Raw genomic sequence first — 25,367 nt, 5'->3', positions numbered from 1 at the left:
CTAAATCATACTGAAGTTATAGCTCACCGTGTAAGTTGTGTGACAGCAACAAATACCGTTAGTTTGGTTACGTTTTTAAAACAATGAGGAAGTCTGGTGGAAGAGGTCGTGGCCGGGGGCGTTCATTGTCAGCTGGTAATGAGGGTAGTGGTAGTGGTGGAGCATCAGCTGGTCGTGGGAAAAAAAATATTGCACCTATGTCTGGAGCTGTGGAGCCAGGTTCGTCGTCTGGCTACACAAGGCCTCGAACGCTCCCTTTTCTGGGAGTAGGAAAACCGCTTTTAAAGCCGGAGCAGCAAGAGCAAGTTTTGGCTTATCTTGCTGACTCAGCCTCTAGCTCTTTTGCCTCCTCTCGTGAAACTGGTAAATGTCAAAGCAGCGCGTCGTTAGTGGATGTTCACGGTCAGGGACAAGTCGCTTCCTTGTCCTCTTCAGCAAAAACAACAACAGAGAAGAATGCAGCAGGCGACACAATGGGTTACTCCATGGAGCTCTTTACACATACCGTCCCTGGCTTAGAAAGTGAAGAAGTTAACAGTCCATGCCCATTACAAGTTGAATCTGACATGGAGTGCACTGATGCACAGCCACAGCCAGACTACTATGCTGGTCCTTTGACTCAGACCACAACATTGCCCTCGCAGGGTAATGATCAAGAATCAGACCCTGATGAGACTATGTTGCCCCATCACAAACGCTATACCACCGACCGACACGGTGACACAGACGAAGTTGCACACGAGCTACAAGAAGAGGTAATAGATGACCCAGTTCTTGACCCCGATTGGCAGCCATTGGGGGAACAGGGTGCAGGCAGCAGCAGTTCTGAAGCGGAGGAGGAGGGGCCGCAGCAGGCATCAACATCGCAACAGGTTCCATCTGCCGGGCCCGTATCTTGCCCAAAACGCGTGGCAAAGCCAAAACCTGTTGGAGGACAGCGTGGCCATCCGGTTAAAGCTCAGTCTGCAATGCCTGAAAAGGTATCCGATGCTAGAAAGAGTGCAGTCTGGCATTTTTTTAAACAACATCCAATTGATCAGCGCAAAGTCATCTGTCAAAAATGTTCAACTACCTTAAGCAGAGGACAGAATCTGAAAAGTCTCAATACAAGTTGCATGCATAGACATTTAACCACCATGCATTTGCAAGCCTGGACTAACTACCAAACGTCCCTTAAGGTTGTAGCACCCTCGGCCAATGAAGCTAGTCAGCAACGCAACATCCCTTCCGGCAGTGTAGGGCCACCATTTTCCGCACCACCTGCAGTATCTGTGCAGGTTTCTTTGCCAGGCCAAAGCAGTCAGGGTCAGGGAATCACCAGTTTCGTAGTAGGAAACACTGCATCTAGGGCACCGGAGGCAACAATACCATCTCCCACCGTCTCTCAGTCTGCCATGTCCACCGGCACCCCCGCTAGTTCCACGATCTCCAGCTCTCCAGTCCAGCTCACCCTACATGAGACTATGGTTAGAAAAAGGAAGTACTTAGCCTCGCATCCGCGTACACAGGGTTTGAACGCCCACATAGCTAGACTAATCTCGTTAGAGATTATGCCCTACCGGTTAGTTGAAAGCGAAGCTTTCAAAGCCCTGATGGACTACGCTGTACCACGCTACGAGCTACCCAGTCGACACTTTTTTTCCAGAAAAGCCATCCCAGCCCTCCACCAGCATGTTAAAGAGCGCATCGTCCATGCACTCAGGCAATCTGTGAGCACAAAGGTGCACCTGACAACAGATGCATGGACCAGTAGGCATGGCCATGTCCATCACGGCACACTGGGTGAATGTTGTGGATGCAGGGTCCACAGGGGACAGCAAGTTTGGGACAGTTCTGCCTAGCCCACGGTCTAGGAAACAGTTGGCTGTAGCCGTTCGCACCCCCTCCTCCTCCTCTTCGTCCTCCTGCAGAAGCGAGAGCTCGTCCACAGACCGCAGTCGCACAACCACTCCATCCGCAGCTGCCACTGTTGCACACCAGGTCTCCCATTATGGGGCAGCTACTGGCAAACATCAGCAGGCTGTATTGGCTATGAAGTGTTTGGGCGACAACAGACACACCGCGAAAGTTCTGTCCGAGTTCTTGCAGAAAGAAACGCAGTCGTGGCTGGGCACTGTAGATCTTGAGGCAGGCAAGGTAGTGAGTGATAACGGAAGGAATTTCATGGCTGCCATCTCCCTTTCCCAACTGAAACACATTCCTTGCCTGGCTCACACCTTAAACCTGGTGGTGCAGTGCTTCCTGAAAAATTATCCGGGGTTATCCGACCTGCTCCTCAAAGTGCGTGGACTTTGCTCACATATCCGCCGTTCGCCCGTACACTCCAGCCGTATGCAGACCTATCAGCGTTCTTTGAACCTTCCCCAGCATCGCCTAATCATAGACGTTGCAACAAGGTGGAACTCAACACTGCACATGCTTCAGAGACTGTGCGAACAGAGGCGGGCTGTTATGTTTTTGTGGGAGGATACACATACACGGGCAGGCAGTAGGATGGCAGACATGGAGTTGTCAGGTGTGCAGTGGTCGAAGATTCAAGACATGTGTCAAGTCCTTCAGTGTTTTGAGGAATGCACATGGCTGGTTAGTGCAGACAACGCCATAATAAGCATGAGCATCCCCCTAATGCGTCTGCTGATGCAAAGTTTGACGCACATAAAGGATCAGGCGTCTGCAGCTGAGGAAGAGGAAAGCCTTGATGACAGTCAGCCATTGTCTGGCCAGGGCAGTGTACAGGACGAGTTAGCGGGCGAAGAGGAGGAGGAGGACGAGGAGGATGATGGGGATGATTATATTTTTAATGAGGAAGCTTTTCCGGGGCCACTGGAAATTGATGGCGCGGCAAGGCCGGGTTCTGGTTTTTGGAGGGACACAAGTGACGTGGATTTGCCTGAAACTGCCCCTCAACCAAGCACAACCGCAGATTTGAGAACTGGAACTTTGGCCCACATGGCGGATTATGCCTTACGTATCCTCAAAAGGGACACACGCATAACTAAAATGATGAACGATGACGATTACTGGTTGGCCTGCCTCCTTGATCCTCGCTATAAAGGCAAATTGCAAAATATAATGCCACATGAGAACTTGGAACTAATATTAGCAACCAAACAATCAACTCTTGTTGACCGTTTGCTTCTGGCATTCCCTGCACACAGCACCCGTGATCGTTCTCACACGAGCTGCAGGGGCCAGCAGACCAGAGGAGTTAGAGGGGCAGAAGTCAGAAGTGGCGTTGGCCAGAGGGGTTTTCTGACCAGGTTGTGGAGTGATTTTGCTATGACCGCAGACAGGACAGGTACTGCAGCATCAATTCAAAGTGACAGGAGACAACATTTGTCCAGTATGGTTACAAACTATTTTTCATCCCTTATCGATGTTCTCCCTCAACCGTCATTCCCATTTGATTACTGGGCATCAAAATTAGACACCTGGCCAGAATTGGCAGAATATGCATTGCAGGAGCTTGCTTGCCCGGCAGCTAGTGTCCTATCAGAAAGAGTATTCAGTGCTGCAGGTTCAATACTAACAGAAAAAAGGACTCGTCTGGCTACCCAAAATGTAGATGATCTAACCTTCATTAAAATGAACCACAACTGGATTTCGAAATCTTTTGCCCCACCTTGCCCGGCTGACACCTAGCTTTCCTATGAAAAGGTCTTGCCTGTGGACTATTCTGAATGCCTTTTCCAATCTCGTAATTTTCTGCACCTGATTGTCCAGCATACGACATGTTTACACCTCACTAAATGGCCAAGCTCCCCACACGGGGCCGTGGTATCGACACTTGGCGACAGCACCCGTGAGAGTGCTGTTTGTCTGAAGAGGTGGGTGTGCCCGCTTTTGGTCGACGGCACTGCCACTGGGTCCCTCCTAGTACAATAAAGTGTCTCTGGCGGTGGTGGTGCGCACCCAACGTCAGACACACAGTTGTAATATGAGGGGCCCTGGGCCTGTACCGCCGGCCACAAGACAGTTCCCCCCCCCCCCCCAGCTCAAACAGTGCTCTACCACTTGCAAAATTATCTCACAGCTCCACCAATGTTTAGTCTATGCGCTGACATCCTTCAATGCCTGCCACTGACAATACCATTGTATTGACATTTTTGTTATGTTAGGCCTTCGAAGCCTGTCTGCGGTCACTCCTTCCACTATGCCTCCACTGACCACACCACTGCTGCCCGTGTACCCCTGGAACCAATTTAAAATTGCCTACAGCCAGCCCAATTTTTTTATTTTAGGCCTTCGATGCCTGTCTGCGGTCCGTTCTTTCTACTACTACTACACTGACCAGGCCACCGCTGCCCGTGTACCCCTGGAACCAATTGAAAATTGCCTACAGCCATGTGTTATTATTTTAGGCCTTCGATGCCTGTCTGCGGTCACTCCTTCCACTAGGCCTCCACTGACCACACCACTGCTGCCCGTGTACCCCTGGAACCTATTTATAATTGCATAGAGCATCCTTTTTTTAATAGTAGGCGTACAAAGTCTGTCTGCGGTTCACTATTGAAATTGTCCTCCACTGCCCAGAGCACTGCAGCTTGTGTACCCCTGTAACTTTTTTCTGCTGCAGTGAGCCACATTTTTGGTTTGAGTCCTACTACCTGTGTCTGTCTGCGCCACTAAATTCAGCTGTGTTCCTTTGAAAAAAGCTGAGCGTCAATAGTCTTGTTTTCAGCCTTTAGGAATTTTAAAACTGCATTGGGTGTACAACTTTGGTAGGGCCTACTAACGGTGTCTGCCTCCCCAAGGTGTTCCCCAGGTTTCCTCTCCATTGCTTCAATCTTCATGCTCTCGTTTAGTAGTTGTTGGAAACTACGCTGCATTAGGCCTACAAATTGGGTATGGGGTGTAGAGAGATGGTGTGTTCCACTCCAAGGTGTTCTCCAGGTTGCCTTTCCTGAGCTTCGATCTTCATGCTCTCGTTTAGTAGTTGTTGGAAACTACGCTGCATTAGGCCTACAAATTGGGTATGGGGTGTAGAGAGATGGTGTGTTCCACTCCAAGGTGTTCCCCAGGTTTCCTCTCCATTGCTTCGATCTTCATGCTCTCGTTTAGTAGTTGTAGAAAACTACACTGCATTAGGCCTACAAATTGGGTATGGGGTGTAGAGAGATGGTGTGTTCCACTCCAAGGTGTTCCCCAGGTTTCGTCCACATTGCTTCGGTCTTCCGACTCTCGTTTAGTAGTTGTAGAAAACTACACTGCATTAGGCCTACAAATTGGGTATGGGGTGTAGAGAGACGGTGTGTTACACTCCAAGGTGTTCCCCAGGTTTCGTCCACATTGCTTCGATCTTCCGACTCTCGTTTAGTAGTTGTTGAAAACTACACTGCATTAGGCCTACAAATTGGGTATGGGGTGTAGAGAGATGGTGTGTTCCACTCCAAGGTGTTCTCCAGGTTGCCTTTCCTGAACTTCTATCTTCAGGCTCTCATTAAATTGTAGTTAAATGGAACAACTGCATTTGGCATACTAGTTGGTTTGGGGCCTACTATCGGTGTCTGCCACTCCTTGCTGTTCTCCTGGTTTCCTGTCCTGAAATTCCATTTTCAGGCTCTTGTTAAGTAGTTGTTGTGACGCCCAAGAGACCGGGATACCCAGCACCGGACCAATGGGGTCTGTCTCTTGAGGGGGATGTCACGGGTGGCTTGACCCGGTGCTGTGGCCTCAGGCAATGCACAGTGTAAGGGGTATCGTGAGGGGACAGGCACTTACTTGATCAGCAGCAGGTTCTCCCAGCGGCAATGATCCCGATCCTGGATAGATGGCTATTGTCCAAATTAAAGACTGAGGCACTGAAACGTTTAACCAGTTTACTTTAACATATAAGGATTTACAACCAGTCCTGTCACCGGAGTCTGTATGGGAACTCTGAGTTACTTTGACCCTGCAGGGGTCTTCGCCTCTTATAGTACGCAATTTCTGTGTGGCCCTGCTGCTGTATGTGAACTGGCTGCCGGCCCAATCTGTCCCCTCCGGGTCCTGGTTCGACGGGCAACCCGAGTCCTTTTATCGGCTTACCCCCTCTGGGAGTACCGCTGAACTCTGTGTCTGTTGCTGCGTCCGACCCTAGTGAAGCTGATATCACCTCACGTTTTTCCGGTATTATATGTAATGAATACAGCCACGGATCCGGTATCCGTCTTTGCGCCTGTTCTGGGTAGTGATTAATGCTACCCGGTTCTCACAATGTCCTTTTTCTCTATCCCTCTTCTCCTCAGGCCGGTGATTTGGGCCTGGAAACCGTCATAGGGCTGTTAGAAATTCAGCTGTATGACCTCTCACTATCAGCTCCTTAGCCCAACTGCCATTTCTTCTCTCAGACCAGAATGGATTAAGGGGAGTCTCTGGAGCTCCCCCTTCTGGCCGGAGGTGGTAGTGCAGTTTTGCTATTTTAGTATTTGTGTCTAGTGTCAGTAACTATTTTTGTGGCAAATACCCCTAGGGGTGCCACATTGTTAATGTTAGACTGCATTTGGCCTACTAGTTGGGTTGGGGCCTACTATCGGTGTCTGCCACTCCTTGCTGTTCTCCTCAACTGAACAAAGCTGGGCCGCCTGTTTACTACGGTTGCCAATTTTGAACTGCATGTCGACTACTTACTGATTTGGGCCTACTCTCTGTGTCAGCCTCTCATTCCAGTTGTCCTCCACTGCAATGCCCCCTGGTTAGTCCTGTGTTACCAATCTTGAACTGCATTTAGCCCACTTTATTCTTTGGGCCTGTATCTGTGTTTCCTCCTCATCCTGCCCATTGCCCAGCCAGTGATAGATGAGTCTGCTGGTACATTGACCCATAACGCAAAATTCCCCGTGCACGCTACACAGCAAGATTGTGACCCTGCTGAAAGTCAGGTTCCTCTTCCCGCATACCATACCACCTTACACGGGGACAAAGAGGAAGGTGCAGATGAAAGTGCAGGTTCCTTCATCAGGTGGGGGGAGGAATACTAGTTGGCGACGTCACTGGCACAGGGCCTCTCATAGTACGCAAAAGTGTTGCTGCCGGTGGGAGGCGCCCCCGCCGTGCAAACACACCGCTGTACTTTGAGGAGCCCTGTGCCAGTGCCAATGCCAACGAGTGGGCCCCCCCTGCTTGCTCAGGATCACAGCACTTGCAAAGTTTAAATACTTACCTCTCCCTGCTCCACTGCCGTGACGTGGTCCAGATTTACTGGGCCCACTAATTACTTGAACCAGCCCTACCCCCCACAACTTTAGCCAAATGACCCCCAATTTCAAATGCCTTCCAATTATTATAAGGTAAATTACGATTGACAAGCTTCTTTAACAAGAATGGATGTTTTTGCCATTAAAATGGGCAGTGTAGGTGTTTTCCTGGCCTCCACTCACTGCCGACTATGCTCCCCCATTGACTTGCATTGGGTTTCGTGTTTCGGGCGATACCCGACTTTTCGCGATAATCGGCCGATTCCACTCGACTCGACTTCTAAGATAGTCGGGTTTCGCGAAACACGGCTCGACTCTAAAAAGGTCAAGGTCGCTCAACCCTAGTGGTCGCTATTTCCTAGATGCCGGACCACCTGCAGATTTGTTATTCTGTCAGGTCTATTAGATAGTATTAGGTCTAAAAGTGCTGCTCCTCTGGTTGGATTCTGCACCAATTGTGAAAGATAATTTTTCTTGATTATTAGCAGAAACCTGTTGCCTTTATGGGTTTCACAGGTTTCTGTTTCCCAGTTAATATCCGGGTAGTTAAAGTCCCCCATAACCAGGACCTCATTATGGGTTGCAGCTTCATCTATCTGCTTTAGAAGTAGACTTTCCATGGTTTCTGTTAATGCAGGTGGTGCAATTTGCATGCTTGTGGCCACATGCACTAGACTCACCTGGAGTTCCCTTCTATTGTGAGAAGCTGAGTGAGACTGGTCGGCACATGACCACAATTATGCAAAATCACATACATGCAGTCATGTGGCCTTCCATCAGCACAGGTAATACATAGTAAATGTGAAAGTGTGTATGTCGCAATGGTCATGATTCAACAGACTGCAGTCACATAGTGTTACTGCAAACTTTTCATTTCAGCCTTAATAACCCCTTAAAGGGTCCATGGAAATGACTTATTATTTAGCTATAGGCATTTCATGTACCCACTGTATATTGCACTGTATACTTCCACAAAAATTAATTTAAGCATGTCCCAGGGACTTAGCGCCTATAAAATCATGCCTGTTAGAATATAGCTTTTACTGGTTTAGTGGCAAAAAGAGCAATTTATTTCGTATGTAAATGAGGGGGTTTAGATGCCCCCTTGCTATAGCCAAGGGTTCAGTGTAACGTTACGCCCCCTCAATTTGCATACTCCGCACTGACATATTATGATGGAGTGCTGATTGAAGTCACGTTGTTATTGCCGGATCTCATTGCTGGCTACCGCCTGCAGTGCAGTACCGAGTGGCCGTCGCAGACAGGAGCCATTGATGACAGTCAGCATTATGTGAGCACACCTGCAATGCCTGTGCAGAAGAGGAAATCTAATGATTATGATATTTTGATTGACAGCACTGGACTCAATCAGCAGCTGTGTGCCTCCACACGGACACTGCACAAAGTGTCATTGAGGGCAGGGCCGGCGTCAGCACCCGGCGCACCTGGGCAAATGCCGGGGCCCTAGCGAGAGAGGGGGGCCCACTCACGCTGTCATAGATACAGCTGGGAGAGCAGAGCAGGAGAACATGCTCTCTCCGCCCACAAAGTCACTGCTGGCTGCCTTCTCTTAACCCCTACGTGCCAGCTCTGACACAAGGATCTTCTCACTCAGTCAGTGCAGCCAGGCAGGCACACATAGGGGTTAAGAGAAGGCAGCCAGTGTGACATTGTTTGTGGGCGGAGAGAGCACGTTCTCCTGCTCTGATCTCCACCCCTGGCTGGCTGCAGTGCTGCTGAACTTATCAGGCAGATTCCAGAGGAGCTCCTACCAGTGCCTGAGTGAGTGGCGCTGCTATATACTACATGGGCAGCTGGGCTGCTATATACTACGTGGGCTGGGCTGCTATATACTACGTGGGCTGCTATATACTACATGGGCTGCGCTGCTATATACTACGTGGGCTGCTATATACTACATGGGCTGCTATATACTACGTGGGCTGCTATATACTACGTGGGCTGCTATATATTACGTGGGCTGGGCTGCTATATACTACGTGGGCTGCTATATACTACATGGGCTGCTATATACTACGTGGGCCAGGCTGCTATATACTACATGGGCTGGGCTGCTATATACTACGTGGGCTGTGTTATATACTACGTGGGCAGTGTTATATACTGCGTTGGCAGTGTTATATACTACGTGGGCTGCTATATACTACGTGGGCAGAGCTTTATACTACTGTGTGGCTGTGCTATATACTACTATGTCGGCAGTGCTGTATACTACTATGTGGGCAGTGCTGTATACTACTGTGTGGACTGTGCTATATACTACTGTGTGGGCTGTGCTATACACTATTGTGGGCTGTGCTATATACTACTGTGTGGGCTGTGCTATATACTACTGTGTGGGCTGTGCTATATACTACTGTATGGGCTGTGCTGTATACTACTGTGTGGGCAGTGCTGTATACTACTATGTGGGCTGTGCTGTATACTACATGGCTGTCCTATAAACTACGTGGGCCGTGTTATATACTATGTGGCTGTGCTATATACTATATGGGCTGTTATATGATACGTGGGCTGTGCTATATACTACGTGGCTGCGTTATATGCTACGTGGGCTGTTATATACTACATGGCTGTGTTATATACTACGTGGGCTGTGTTATATACTACATGGCTGTGTTTATATGCGATCATGAATCGTGGTATGTGTTAAAGGGGGGGCCCACTGAGACTCTTTCGCCCGGAGCCCTCAAAAACCTGGAGCCGGCCCTGATTGAGGGATCTCATCGCTGGCTCCTGTCTGCTGCTACCGCCTGAGTACTGTGCTGTAGACAGGAGCCAGCGATGAGAGATGACAATAACACTGTAAGTGTTGCTGCAGAGTTCACTGTCAATCAAGCTAAAAAAGTGGTAGTATAGATATTGAGGGGCAGTAGAAGTCTATTGAGCCCTCGATCATATAAAGGATACACTGAAGCCCCCTCATTTACATACAAAATTAATAGTTTGGGGAATTTTTTGCCACGAAAACTATAAAAGATATGCCTCTTTATTTGGACTAAGTCACCTACAAACCTGTGTAAGTGATTTTGTTAGCGTTTTGGAGGTGACAGATTCCTTTTAGGCCATGTTCACATGCAGCATTAATTTTTACAGTACCACCAAAAGCTGCAAAATTTTAGAAATCACATGCACGTCTGTTTTTTTCCTAATTGAATTTGGGAATTGCATCGTTTTTGAAAACTGCAGCATGTCAATTCCTTCTGCATTTTTTCAGTGTTTTTTTCACCCATAGAAAGCAACAAGAAAAAGGAAAAAGCTGCAAAAAATGCAACAAACTTTTTTTTTTGCAGCATTTTTAGCGAATGAAGCCAAATTTATTAAAGATGTACTGTAGACAAAGCACACATGTGATCCGTATCCAAAAACCTCAACAAACAATGCAGCCAAAACGCTTTGTGTGAACATAGCCTTACTGTTATGGCTGAGCCATATGTATACAGAGTCAGGAATGATTGCATCTAACGTATCAAAAAAGGTTATTTATGTGTCAAACAGGGACACATTCATGTGGGACAAATGGAAAACCAGGGACTGCCCCTAGAAATATCAGACATATGACATTTACAGTATGTATCTGGCTGCAGTAGGCATTCCTGACTATCCCCCCACTCCTGAAACATTGATTCACAACCACATGTCAGCCTTGTCTCTGGCCAATTTAAAGTTACATAGGGAAGAAATAGTCTACTTAGCCTCTAATAGATCTCATTAAGATCTACCTGCTTACATTATTAGCTATAAATATATTATAGCTGAATACCAATAATTATGTATATTCCTCTCACTCAAGTGAAAATTTCCTGTAGCTTGTCTGATCTATACACTTATCCACCAACATATAAAGTATGTGACATAAACATATCAACATGGATGTCAGAGACTATAGATCTATCACTTCATAAATATGGGATGCCGTGACCTGGAGACGCCATATTGTGCTGTGAAGGTCGCGTAAAACTAAGGGTCCTATGTTGTACCAGATATCTATAACATTAAACTCGTAGGCCCAATTGATAAATTTGTGCCACCACAGACCCACCTTAATATCAAATTTTATTAAAATGATCATATTATGAGTCCAGCTGAAGATATTTTTCCCTATAAGCCTTTTCCAAGCCACTTGCAATGCAATAATCAATCATCCGTGTGACACTAACACTAGTCCTACACTGAGGCAGGATTTGGCACAGGAAATAAATGTATGTTGTACACCTGCCAAGGCACGCCGAGGAGATATTACTGGGTTTAAAATGTACTCTATTTTTTGTGGGGTACAAGGTGAAATATTCTTCTAATTATTGTGTTAGATAGTTTTGCTCCATGATGTATGAGACCTCTGAGAAAATAAGACTTGTGTTTTGGAAAAATAATGTAATACTTAGAAATAAACAGTAGCGTAAGCAGAAATTTTTCCCTCAATCTTTTTGTTGATTTCAATTATTTTTCAGTCTTTTTAATAGCATAGAGTACAATCAACATTTTTTTTTAATTAAAGGGGTTGTTCTCTTTATCATTATTTTAAAGGGAACCTGTTGGAAACTCCTCCATACAGAAACAAATGACTATCTTTATATAAAATAAGCCAGTCAATCCCTTTCTGACCCTAAAGTGCTGTTTCAGCAGTGAGAAATCATGTGAAATGTCTGGAAGTGCATGGGGGCTGTGGTGATGCACTTACAGCTTCTCATCATGGGCTGTTTTCCTGTAGAAGCAGCAGCCTCCCCTAACTGACAGGTAATTGCAGTGTATCATATCAATTAACATGTCAATCCTCCAGGTTCAGGAATACAGAAAAGGCTGAGAAGCTGTAAGTGCATTATCATGGTCCCAATGTACTTACAGGCACACCAGTCCCAGGATACTCAGGATTGGTGTGTAGCAGGTGTATTTAGACGGATTGGTTGTAGAGGTTTATGGAACTGTCCCATTCAGCTGAATTGGTCTTGCAAAACTCCATGTGTTTGATGCCAAAACAGTGCCATATAGTTAAATGGAACTGATTTTTGATCACATATCCATGTCTGGAGATCCGACTGCAGGGACCCCCACCAATAACACGAACAGAAGCCCAAAAGTCCCGTGTGTGCATTTTATATTGGTAAGCATGTCAGAATAGAAACAATAGGTGGGTAGAAATCTGAAAATTTCGAAACGCATGATAATAAAGCAGCAACAAATCTACCTTTCTACCTTGTATGCTGGGCCTTTCTTTTTGTTTTCCTCATCAGCGTAGATGACCCACCTATTGTTTTTCCTCTGGCATGTCAACGTTTTCTTAACCAGTGGGACTGCAGCAGATGACAAATTTAAGCTTGATCTTGTTGTGTCATACACAATTTTACCAGGTGAGCAATTCCCTGCCCTTATTGTGCTTTAGCATCAGATAAAACCCTCTTTTGCTTTTTGCTGCTCAGAGTTTTCCTAAATATTGGTGAGCATGTGTGACCAAAGTTCAATTTACTGTTTATTGAAGTGGTGTTCACACATGGTGACTAGTGCTCCATGCACACAGGTGACTTTGGGCCCTGTGTTTTTAGGATCACACATTTATCGTACAGTATTTTATTTTAGGATTGGTAGCAAATAGTGATGGGCAGACCCGTGGATGTTAAGGTCTGTCGGGTTCGTCTGAACATTTTTAAAAAAGCTTGGTTTGGGTACCAGAACGGTACCTGAACCCGGAACCCATTCAAATGAATTGGGGGCCCCAATATCCTGTGTTTCCTATGCTGTCATGTGTGACAGCGCGAGAAACATTTGCTATGATCGGCGGTAATTTTGTTACTGGTGCTCAGAGCACTGCGGTTCCCACATTGTCACACTGTTCTGCCTTCCTCCACGAATGATGCTGTGAGGATTTCAGCATACAGCTTAACCCTCATCCACTTCCCAGTAAACAGACTTTGGATTCTTAAGTCTTTATTTATTGAGAAGATGATGTGAACTTGATAACGGTGGACGATAATGGATGATAGTTGATGATAGTGGTAAAAACTACAAAGAATAAACAGTATTGGCATGTCACAGAACAACTGAATGATACAGGGTGCATAATACAGAAATGCATAATACAGGAATGCATGAAAAAAAAAATAGCAGCCCACAGCCATCCCAGAATAGGCACATCTGCCCTGGTGTTGTGGCAAGTGGAGTTATATTTGTGGAGTTGTTGTCAACTTTGTAATGTCAGCTGACATCAAGCCCAGGGGTTAGTAATGGAGAAATCTCTATAAGACACCCCCATTACTAACCCCATTGTGAACATTAAATAAAGACACACACAGAGGGTTTGACACTCCAGTGTGCAGCAAGCAGTTAAATGTTCTTTCTGGCTTTGTGACATAGCAGCAGTTAAGAGGAACAACTCTTGGGTATCAGTTTCTTGAGTTTTAATTACAGTGAAACCGAGTATGCCCCCTGTAGTTCATAAGCAGGCAGGGATTTTCCGATGAGAAGCTGTTTTGAAACCATATCATCATCTTTCCCTAGGCACACCTGCTTTATTTTTATTGCTACTTGCTGCTGAGTTTATTCAATAGAAAATATATTTTATACCCTATTAAGATCAAAAGAAAAGCTTCATAACCTCATGTGAGCAATGGGATTTCTACACAGCCAGTCACAATCCTAGTAGTTGTAGAGAATAGTGATAATATCTGCAAATCTACACTATTTTGGTAGTTTATGGTTGGCCAAAGACAGAGCAATTTTGATTGGATCAATGATCAGATAATGAGCAGATTTTGTAATAGTTGTGCAACAAGGTCAGATTCAATGTTTCACGGTCTGAGCACAAACCATGATTTCCAGACCAGCTGTAGCCTGACCCCAGCCCAACAGCCTTATAGGCACATATGAGGTTGTTGAATTTAGTTCAGAAAGATTGCGGCAAGTCACAGTATGTACATATATATCTGCTTTCATCAGGCGAGGGAAGAAATCTGCTGCCGGACAGCTCTGACAACAGCTTATGTCCTGATTAACAAAAGGGTCAATCAAATTCAAAAATTCAAATGTTCTTGCCATTAACTTTCCTGACATATATTGTCGGAAGGCTGGATATTCACTTTCGCTTCCTCCCCTGCCCAGGAGATGTGGTATTATCAGACCATGTTCCTGCACAGTCATACACAGCCATTACACAGTACACAGCAGGGTCACATTTATAAGATTTTCTCAGCACAGGGAAAAAAATTAACACATCCAGTTGTGGAACTTATTATTTCAAGATCTAATGATTAAAATGTACATACATGGTCAAAAATGTTGGTACCCTCGTTTAATGACAGAAAACTCCACAATAATTACAGAAATAACTTGAATCTGACAAAAGTAATAAAAAATAAAAAAAATCTATGAAAAGGAACAAAGGAAAATCAGACATTGCTTCCTCAGAATAAAAAAAAATAACATTCATGAAATAGGCCTGGACTGAAATGATGGTACCTCTGAAAATAATGTGACAAAAGGGACATGTTAAATCAAGGTGTGTGTGTGTGTACACTAATTACCATCACAGGTGTCTACAATCTTGGAATCAGTGAGTGGGCCTGTATATAGGGCTACAGATACTCACTGTGCTGTTTGGTGACATGGTGTGTATCACACTCAACATGGACCAGAGGAAGCAAAGGAAAGAGTTGTCTCAGGAGATTGGAAATGTTTTAACAAACATGTTAAAGGTAAAAGTTATACGACCATCTCCAAGCAGCTTGATGTTCCTGTGACTTGAGACCTATATTTGCACATATTATGGATGTGGCCGCAGGAGGAAAATTGATGACAAATCAAAGAGATGGATAATACGAATGGTAACAAAAGAGCCCAGAAAAATTTCTAAACAGATTAAAGGTGAACTTCAAGCTCAAGGAACATCAGTGTCAGATAATTGCACCATCCGTCGTTGTATGCGCCAAAGTGGACTTCATGGGGACATCCAAGGAGGATACCATTGTTAAAAAAAAAATAATTAAAAAGCCAGACTGGAATTTGCCAAACTACATCTTGACAAGCCATAAAGCTTCTGGGAGAATGTCCTATCGACAGATGAGACAAAAATTGAACTTTTTGGCATGGCACATCGGGTCTATGTTCACAGAAAAATGAAGTACCGTATATCAAGAAAAGAACACTGTCCCTGCTGTGAAACATGGAGGAGGCTCTGTTAGGTCCTGGAGCTGCTTTTCTGCATCTGGCACTGGGTGTCTAGATTCTGTGAAGGGTACAATGAAATCTCAAGACTATCAATGGATTCTAGAGAGAAATGTGCTGCCCAGTGTCAGAAAGCTTGGTCTCAGTCATGGGTCTTGCAACAGGATAATGACCCAAAACACACAGCTAAAAACACCCAAGAATGGCTAAGAGGAAAACATCGGACTTTTCTGAAGCGGCCTTCTATGAGCCCTGACCTAAATCCTATTGAGCATCTTTGGAAAGAGCTGAAACATGCCGTCTGGGAAAGGCAACCTTCAAACACGAGACAACTGGAGCAGTTTGTTCTTGAGGAGTGGGCCCAGAGGCGAAGGTAGGGTTTTGGTCCAGGGGGGCGAAGCTTCTCAGTGGTCCCCTAACCAGGTAACCCTAATACTGGAAGAGAATCTCAGCAGATGACCATGCTGTTACTAAGATAATCTCTATATAACGACCAACATGGATATTACCGCCATATGGTCAGTGGTAGATACCAGCCCTACAGAACATATAACAGATCACTGCACAGTTACAGATAATGTCTTACTGCTGACGTCCTTTCTGATGTAATCATTCATTTTTCCCGTCTTTTCCATCTGGCCCAGACAGACATGACAACTTCTTCCAGCAACGACTCACTTGCAGAGAATACAACAAAGACACGTTTCACTTCTCAAATTCCAACCATCACCATCTACTACCAACCTGCACAAACTCCTCATCCTGCTGATATCTCAATACTGAGTCGCTGCTGTCGTATGTGTCCCTATTACTGCTTCTGATACCCCAATACTGAGCCGCTGCTGCCGTATGTGTCCCTATTACTGCACCTGATACCCCGATACTGAGCCTCTGCTGCTGTATGTGTCCCTATTACTGTCCCTGATACCCCAATACTAAGCCACTGCTGCGTTATGTGTCCCTATTACTGCCCCTGATACCCCAATACTGAGCCACTGCTGCCGTATGTGTCCCTATTACTGTTCCTGATACCCCAATACTGAGCCGCTGCTGCCGTATGTGTCCCTATTACTGCACCTGGTACCCCGATACTGAGCCCCTGCTGCTGTATATGTCCCTATTACTGTCCCTGATACCCCAATACTAAGCCACTGCTGCGTTATGTGTCCCTATTACTGCCCCTGATACCCCAATACTGAGTCGCTGCTGCCGTATGTGTCCCTATTACTGCACCTGATACCCCAATACTGAGCCGCTGCTGCCATATGTGTCCCTATTACTGCACCTGATACCCCAATACTGAGTCGCTGCTGCCATATGTGTCCCTATTACTGCACCTGATACCCCAATACTGAGCCGCTGCTTCCATATGTGTCCCTATTACTGCACCTGATACCCCAATACTGAGCCGCTGCTGCCGTACGTGTCCCTATTACTGTCCCTGATACCCCAATACTGAGCCACTGCTGCCGTATGTGACCCTTTTACTGCCCCTGATACCCCAATACTGAGCCGCTGCTGCCGTATGTGTCCCTATTACTGTCCCTGATACCCAAATACTGAGCCACTGCTGCCGTATGTGACCCTATTACTGCACCTGATACCCCAATACTGAGCCGCTGCTGCCTTATGTGTCCCTATTACTGTCCCTGATACCCCAATACTGAGCCACTGCTGCCGTATGTGACCCTTTCTGAGCCACTGCTGCCGTATGTGACCTTTTTACTGCCCCTGATACCCCAATACTGATCCGCTGCTGCCGTATGTGTCCCTATTACTGTCCCTGATACCCCAATACTGAGCCGCTGCTGCCGTATGTGTCCCTATTACTGCACCTGATACCCCAATACTGAGTCGCTGCTGCCGTATGTGTCCCTATTACTGCACCTGATACCCCAATACTGAGCCGCTGCTTCCATATGTGTCCCTATTACTGCACCTGATACCCCAATACTGAGCCGCTGCTGCCGTATGTGTCCCTATTACTGCCTCTGATACCCCAAAACTGAGCCGCTGCTGCTGTATGCGTCCCTATTACTGCACCTGACACCCCAATACTGAGCCACTGCTGCCGTATGTGTCATTATTACTGCACCTGATACCCCAATACTGAGCCGCTGCTACCGTATGTGTCCATATTACTGTCCCAGATACCCCAATACTGAGCCCCTGCTGCCGTATGTGTCCCTATTACTGAACCTGCTACCCCAATACTGAGCTGCTGCTGCCGTATCTGACCCTATTACTACACCTGATACCCCAATACTGAGCCACTGCTGCCGTATGTGTCCCTATTACTGCACCTGCTACCCCAATACTGAGCCGCTGCTGCCGTATGTGTCCATATTACTGTCCCTGATACCCCAATACTGAGCCACTGCTGCCGTATGTGACCCTTTCTGAGCCACTGCTGCCGTATGTGACCCTTTTACTGCCCCTGATACCCCAATACTGAGCCACTGCTGCCATATGTGTCCCTATTACTGTCCCTGATACCCCAATACTGAGCCACTGCTGCCGTATGTGACCCTATTACTGCCCCTGATACCCCAATACTGAGCCGCTGCTGCGTATGTGTCCCTATTACTGCACCTGATACCCCAATACTGAGTCGCTGCTGCCGTATGTGTCCCTATTACTGCACCTGATACCCCAATACTGAGCCGCTGCTGCCGTATGTGTCCCTATTACTGCACCTGATACCCCAATACTGAGCCGCTGCTGCCGTATGTGTCCCTATTACTGCCTCTGATACCCCAAAACTGAGCCGCTGCTGCTGTATGCGTCCCTATCACTGCACCTGACACCCCAATACTGAGCCACTGCTGCCGTATGTGTCATTATTACTGCACCTGATACCCCAATACTGAGCCGCTGCTACCGTATGTGTCCATGTGTCCATATTGCTGCCCCTGATACCCCAATACTGATCCCCTGCTGCCGTATGTGTCCCTATTACTCCACCTGCTACCCCAATACTGAGCTGCTGCTGCCGTATCTGACCCTATTACTACACCTGATACCTCAATACTGAGCCGCTGCTGCCGTATGTGTCCCTACTACTGCCCCTAATACCCCAATACTGAGCCACTGCTGCCGTATGTGTCCCTATTACTGCACCTGCTACCCCAATACTGAGCCGCTGCTACCGTATGTGTCCCTATTACTGTCCCTGATACCCCAATACTGAGCCACTGCTGCCGTATGTGACCCTGTTACTGCCCCTGATACCCCAATACTGAGCCGCTGCTGCTGTATGTGTCCCTATTACTGTCCCTGATACCCCAATACTGAGCCACTGCTGCCGTATGTGACTCTATTACTGCCCCTGATACCCCAATACTGAGCCGCTGCTGCCGTATGTGTCCCTATTACTGCCCCTGATACCCCAATACTGAACCGCTGCTGCCTTATGTGTCCCTATTACTATACCTGATACCCCAATACTGAGCCGCTGCTGCCGTATCTGACCCTATTACTGCACCTGATACCCCAATACTGAGCCACTGCTGCCATGTGTGTCCTTATTACTGCCCCTGATACCCCAATACTGAGCCGCTGCTGCCGTATGTGTCCCTATTACTGCACCTGATACCCCAATACTGAGCAGCTGCTGCCGTATGTGTCCCTATTACTGCACCTGATACCCCAATACTGAGCCGCTGCTGCCGTATGTGTCCCTATTACTGCATCTGATACCCCAATACTGAGCCGCTGCTGCCATATGTGCCCCTATTACTGCACCTGCTGTTTGGTTCTGTGTGCCCTCTCTAAATTCTAAAGCAACTCTCTACAATATAGTAATGCCGGGTGCAAGTGCCCTAGAAAACAGTGCCCATATTTTGCCCCTCGAAAGTAATAATGCCCTGTGTGCCCCTTTGATAACCACAGTAACTTGAGTTCACCTATAACAATAAGTGCCCACTTTACATTTAATAAAGTACCAAGTCTCCCCCTGTACAGCTCACCTTTACACAGCATGATGCTCTCTTATACACAGTATAATGCACCCACACAGTATACTGACTCCTTAGTAGGCCCCAAACTGTTTGATGGCTCCAACAATGTATAATGACCCCCACACTGTAATCTCCATACTGTATGATGGCCCCCTAGATAGCCTCCATATACAGTAGCATAACGCACCAAATAGTCCACAATATAGTATAATGCACTCCCCATAGGCAGACTCTATAGCATATGGCAGCCCCCATAGGCAGACACTGTAATAAGGCAGCACCCCCATATAGGCAGACCCTGTCATAAGGCAGCCCCTATAGGCAGACTCTGTAGTATAAGGCAGCACCCTAGGCAGACCCTGTGATAAGGTGGCAGACCCTGTAATAAGGCAGCACCCCCATAGTCAGATCCTGTAATAAGGCAGCCCCCATAGTCAGACCCTGTAATGAGGCAGCACCCCTATAGTCAGACCCTGTAATGAGGCAGCCCCCATAGTCAGACCCTGTAATAAGGCAGCCCCCTTAGTCAGACCCTGTAATAAGGCAGCACCCCTATAGGCAGATCCTGTAATAAGGCAGCACCCCCATATTCAGACCCTGTAATAAGGCAGCACCCCCATAGTAAGACCCTGTAATAAGGCAGTACCCCCATAGTCAGACCCTCTAATAAGGCAGCACCCCTATAGTCAGACCCTGTAATAAGGCAGCACCCCCTATAGGCAGACCCTGTAATAAGGCAGTACCCCCATAGTCAGACCCTGTAATAAGGCAGCACCCCCATAGTCAGACCCTGTAATAAGGCAGCACCCCCATAGTCAGACCCTGTAATAAGGCAGCACCCCCATAGTCAGACCCTGTAATAAGGCAGCACCCCTATAGGCAGAACCTGTAATAAAGCAGCACCCCTATAGGCAGACCCTGTAATAAGGCAGCACCCCTATAGTCAGACCCTGTAATAAGGCAGCACCCCCATAGTCAGACCCTGTAATAAGGCAGCCCCCATAGTCAGACCCTGTAATAAGGCAGCACCCCATAGTCAGACCCTGTAATAAGGCAGCACCCCCATAGTCAGACCTTGTAATAAGGCAGCCCCCACAGTTAGACCCTGTAATAAGGCAGCACCCCTATAGGCAGATCCTGTAATAAGGCACCACCCCTATAGGCAGACCCTGTAATAAGGCAGCACCCCCATAGTCAGACCCTGTAATAAGGCAGCCCCCCCATAGGTACACCCTGTAATAAGGCAGCACCCCCATAGTCAGACCCTGTAATAAGGCAGCACCCCCATAGTCAGACCTTGTAATAAGGCAGCCCCCACAGTTAGACCCTGTAATAAGGCAGCACCCCCATAGTCAGACCCTGTAATAAGGCAGCACCCCCATAGTCAGACCCTGTAATAAGGCAGCCCCCACACTCAGACCCTGTAATAAGGCAGCACCCCTATAGGCAGATCCTGTAATAAGGCAGCACCCCCATAGTCAGACCCTGTAATAAGGCAGCACCCCCATAGTCAGACCCTGTAATAAGGCAGCCCCCCATCGGTACACCCTGTAATAAGGCAGCACCCCCATAGTCAGACCCTGTAATAAGGCAGCACCCCCATAGTCAGACCCTGTAATAAGGCAACCCCCCATAGGCAGACCCTGTAATAAGGCAGCCCCCACACTCAGACCCTGTAATAAGGCAGCACCCCTATAGGCAGATCCTGTAATACCTATAGGCAGACCCTGTAATAAGGCAGCACCCCCCATAGTCAGACCCTGTAATAAGGCAGCCCCCCACAGTCAGACCCTGTAATAAGGCAGCCCCCCATAGGTACACCCTGTAATAAGGCAGCAGCACCCATTAAAAAATAAATAAATACTCACCTCTCTTCTTCCTGGTTCCTGCGCTGCTCCTGCTAATCTCCTGACAGTGGGCAACGGGCAGTGACGTCTTCGCGCCCGCTGTCAGTGTCGGCGACGTCAGACGCCGACACTGACAGGGAGATGATGGGAGAAGGAGCGCAGTGCTCCTTCTCCTATCAATGCGATCAGCTGTATCGGCTAAATACCGGTACAGCTGATCTTCCGATGACGGCGGGAGGCCCACTGCTGGCACCGGGCCCCCCCCGCCTGCTCAGTTGCCCCATAGCGGCAGAGCAGGGAGATCAGTAGCGTAGCTCCGGGTGGGCCCCCTCAGAGCACCGGGCCTGGGGCCACCACACCCTCTGCCCCCCTGGTAGCTACGCTACTGAGTGGGCCAAAATACCTGTCAAGAGGTACAGGAATCATTTCATTGCAGTGATTGCCTCAACAGGTTGTGCAACAAAATATTAAGTTAAGGGTACAATCATTTCTGTCCAGGCCTATTTCATGAGTTTTTTTTTTGTGCTAATTCTGTGGAAGCATGGTTGGAAAGCAGTATCTGACTTTAATTTGTTCATTTTCATATATCTTTTATTATTGCTTTTGTCAGGTTCAAGTTATTTATGTGACCATTGTGGGTTTTTCTGTCATATGAGGGGTACCAACAATTTTGACCATGTGTGTACTTTGTTTGTGGAAAAACCCCTTTAACAGATGATGCCATGTCTATTTGAGTCTCATTTGTAAGAGTGTATGGTCACAAGTTCTCCATTCATTTGATTTCTGTGAGAGACTTACATTTAATAGAAGGTTTATGGGTATCTTCCCCCAAAAAGTGCTCACTAAAATTCTGAGCGTTTTCAAGTTTCATACTTCTATGTAATCAGATTTTTCCACTTTCAAAATTACTTTCATCAGGTTTATATATATATCTGCAAAAAAAGGCATTTAAAAAAAAAGTTTTTTCTACTCTATCTTAGTGGCGATGATGAATGTACCTTCTGGGTGCTGGAAGTAATGTCCTTGTTATTATTTTCACTAGTCTTGCCTAATTTACTAGGACAAGTAATTACGGGAGGCCTAACTCTAGGCCTGTTCAAAACAGGACGGAAAAAGTAACCTCCCCTGGGAAGCCAATGGCCTAATTGAAGGAAAATAAACACGGAATAGAGGTAAATGCTGGCAAAGAAAAAATAAAAGGGCTTTATTATGAGGAAACCTATAAGGAGCTGAGTTTACCATCCCTGAAATGAGTTTGCTGTATAAATACGCCTTTATGGCTCTCTCCCAGTATAAGACAAGCTCTCTTATACGCCTCTTGGCTCTGGCCCTGACTGTGTGAAAGAAAGGTTTTTATGAAGTAGATCAGTGCGTACAGTGGACATCTTGTTACAAATGCTGCCTTTTAGGTTTGTCTTCAGCTGATATTTGTTCACGTCGTTGATAAGATTTTACACTGGTTGGTAATAAAACACATGTTTTCCCTATCAATTTTATCTAGTGGCTCAGGGTCACAGATTTCATGTGAATATTATTGTCACTGTTCATACATGCTTACTGTTCCTGATAGTAACCAGATAGGTATGAGATCTGGAAACAGTAACTAAGGTATGTGTTGAAGTGGTTGTCCACTACATGGACAACCCCTTTTTAAATATAACACTGCCCCATGTAATGTAAAAACAGCATATAGGCACCTCTGTCCTTCCAGCAATGTCATTGTTGTGTCATCGGGCGCTTGCTTGACATTGTACTTTCACATGAGCGCTACAATCCATCAGCGGCTGCTGATTGGACAAAACAGTGTCAGACGAGGGAAGTGTAAGCGCTGCAGTCCATCTTTGGCCTTGATTGGCTGCAGTGTTCAAGTGATATAGCAATGTCATGCGAGCACCAAGAGTATATACTGTTTTTATTTTACATGGGCTACTATTTTAGTTAATGGGTTGACCAAGTAGTGGGCAATCCCTTTAATAAATCTTTGAGTCATCATTTTCTTTTACATGGGTTTAAAACCTATCCATGGTTAGTCCTGCTCAGGGCCGGACTGGCCATCTGGCAATTCTGGCAAATGCCAGAAGGGCCTGTCTGGTCATGGGCTGTCTTATCTGCTACATTGTTAACAGAATCGGTGTTCTCAAGACACTCATACTGTTAAGAGTTGTGATGGAGCACAAAGTTGCTGACTCCGTCACTTACCCCAGCAGGCCACGAGTATCGTTAGAAATATTGGTCTTGTAGTAAATCTTCCTTTCCTGCATCCAGGGTAATATTAGTAATATATCCCAGCTGGTTCATGGGGACGGGGATAACATGGGCCTGTATGATGTCACATGCCAGGGCTGAATTTCAGCCCCAGTCCATACCTAGCCTGCTTATGAAAGAAAAAGAGAAACCTTACTTATCTCTACACAGCTTCACTGTTGCCACTTTCTCTGCCACTGCTGGTCCAGAAGAAAGTAAGTCCCAACCACTAGACACATCTGACCCTGCAGCTAATCAGTGGCCTCAATAGCCAGGTCACTGGTGGTCATGATGTCTTTTCTTCTGGTCCAGAATGGCAGTTCTGAAGTGCAGGCTGGAATCCATGTGTAATTTCCATACTTCATTCTCAAGATGGTAAGGTAGCATGGTGGCTCAGTAGTTAGTACTTTTGCTTCGCGGTGCTGTGGTCCTCGGTTCAAATCCCCTAAAGACAACATCTGCAAGGCGTTTATATTTTCTTTCTGTGTTTGCGTGGGTTTTCTCCTGACGATTCTATATCAGCAGTATATTTTCCTCAGTATAAAAAGCATTTACTCTTAACGGTAGTTCACGAAAGAATGGATTCATCAATTTCCAGAACACATATAACTGGCTGTCGTAAACTAATCCCACTCCAGGGAGCCTCTAGTACATAACCATACATTAACGGTGTTGATGTATACAAGCGTGATAGTGTCCAGCTCCCCTTGTCTCACACCTGCTCCCATAAGTGCCCATCATCATCCTTCTAAATGACTAAACACTTCCACACTGTGGTTGATAAAAGCTTCAGGGTTAAGCAGTGCTCTGAAATATTGACAGTATTGTAGCCCTTTTAACAGGCTATGCTGGATGTAAGGACAATTAACTTGGTGTTTGCATTTTGTTCTGGGTCACTGTGTGGTTTCGCAGGTCTATATACTGCATGTTTGCAAATACTTCAAATAGAACGTAATAAAAAGTACATTACTGAAGTTTGTTCAGCCCATAGCTATTACCGGTAATATACTCCTGTATATTACGATGTTCTTGTGTAAATTGCACTTTTGTGATGGTGTAATGTATACAGCAGGCACTATCTGCGCCTCTGTGTAGGTAGTGCACCACTGATGTCAGTTATTATGTTTATACATTGCCTTCACGTGCAAGGCCGGTTTTAGGCAAAGTGGGGCCCTAGGCAAAGTTTAAAATGGGGCCCCAAATCCTAACATATTGCACATCACACAGAAGCATTTCGGTTGTACTTACAAGCACTGACCTCAGGCCGCTAAACGAGTGTGATCGACAATACTGAAGTCGTTGGACGCTTGTTTCCCGTCCTCTTTCCACCGTCTGAGAAAGAATGATGGGGACAGAACCATCACTAATAGATCACTAACAGATCACCATACAGTATCATGTTATCAGCAGCACATCTACAGCTTACACCGGCGATGTGCTGCTGAGAACAAGGATTTTAATTCCGGCATAAACAATCCAATCACTCAATGAATATGCTGCATTTTGCTTGTTTAGTATAATACACCCCATACTCCTCCATATAATATAATGTGCACCACAGTCCTCCATATTGTAAAATCTATATATATAATTGTCTAAGGGTTTTTCCGTCTGTCTGTCTTTCTGTCTGTCTGTCTGTCTTTCTGTCTGTCTGTCTGTCTTTCTGTCTGTCTGTCTGTCCTGGAAATCCCGGCCTCGACCAATCAGAGACCGGCACAGCATCGACGTAGAAATCCCGCGTCTCTGATTGGTCGCGGCCGCCAGGCCTCGACCAATCAGCAACGGGCACAGCGACGATGATGTCATAATGGTTGCCATGGCGACAATGATGTCATAAAGGTTGCCTCGACCAATCAGCGACGGGCACAGCGACGATGATGTCATAATGGTTGCCATGGCGACGATGATGTCATAAAGGTTGCCTCGACCAATCAGTAACGGGCACAGCGACGATGATGTCATAATGG

This window comes from Ranitomeya imitator, chromosome 2, assembly GCF_032444005.1.
Source record: "Ranitomeya imitator isolate aRanImi1 chromosome 2, aRanImi1.pri, whole genome shotgun sequence".
Classification (NCBI taxonomy): domain Eukaryota; kingdom Metazoa; phylum Chordata; class Amphibia; order Anura; family Dendrobatidae; genus Ranitomeya; species Ranitomeya imitator.
Note: the sequence above shows the minus strand (reverse complement) of the source record.